General features: G+C 25.3%; 1 protein-coding gene across 1 annotated transcript in view; it reads left to right on the forward strand.

Annotated features, from left to right (window-relative positions):
• Positions 1-6: 6 nt before the first annotated feature.
• LOC108766823 (UDP-glucuronosyltransferase 1-7-like) overlaps positions 7-770 on the forward strand; it is a 27,208-nt gene continuing 26,444 nt past the window's right edge. The window contains 1 exon segment of the mRNA XM_018516344.1: positions 7-52. The gene's annotated coding sequence lies outside the window, so the exon portion shown is untranslated.

Here is a 770-nt window from a genome sequence, read left to right on the forward strand (position 1 = left end):
CGTAGCCGAGACCAAGATCAAGGATAAACTCGCGCAGAATTTGACATACGCCGTAAGTAAATTTTACGAAACTCTAAGACACTATGACAAGTAAAACTATTTAGAATATTAATTATATATATAGTATACACATGTTAATTTTGACGAACTATTATTATTAAAAGTACTTGCAAAACGATGAGTAATGATATGTTCATATTATTGGCAATTGTCAATGTTTAATAGGAAAATTTGAAATGTTTATGAAAAATTGACAAAAATATAAAAAATATTTAAAAAATTATACTATTTATAAAAATTAAATATACAATAAAATATTTATAGAAAATTGGTAAAAGTCGATAGAAATATGAGTAAATTAGACTGTCCTACATATCATTTGTAACATTAGTAAATAGTCATTTCCAATGTGTTTTTGCCTGCTCATAGCAGGCACAAATAAATGACTATGAAATAAATGTATATAATAAATAACTACACTGTAAAAAATAAAAGGTTAATTTTAACTTAAAGACGAATAATTTACTTTTTGAGACATGCAAAAATGTTAAAATTAACATTTTTGTGTCTTAAAAAATCCATTATACATCGTTAAGTTAAAATTAACATTTAATTTTTTACAGTGTAGTTATTTATTATATACGTTTATTTATTATATACGTTTATTTCATAGTGTAACTCCGATATATATGCCGCGCTGGGATTTACGCCACGGAAGTCAGAAAAAATAGAAGGAGTAGGGGTAATTTTCTCGCAACTACTCTGTTACA

This window comes from Trachymyrmex cornetzi, unplaced genomic scaffold (genome assembly GCF_001594075.2).
Source record: "Trachymyrmex cornetzi isolate Tcor2-1 unplaced genomic scaffold, Tcor1.1 scaffold628, whole genome shotgun sequence".
Classification (NCBI taxonomy): Eukaryota; Metazoa; Arthropoda; class Insecta; order Hymenoptera; family Formicidae; genus Trachymyrmex; species Trachymyrmex cornetzi.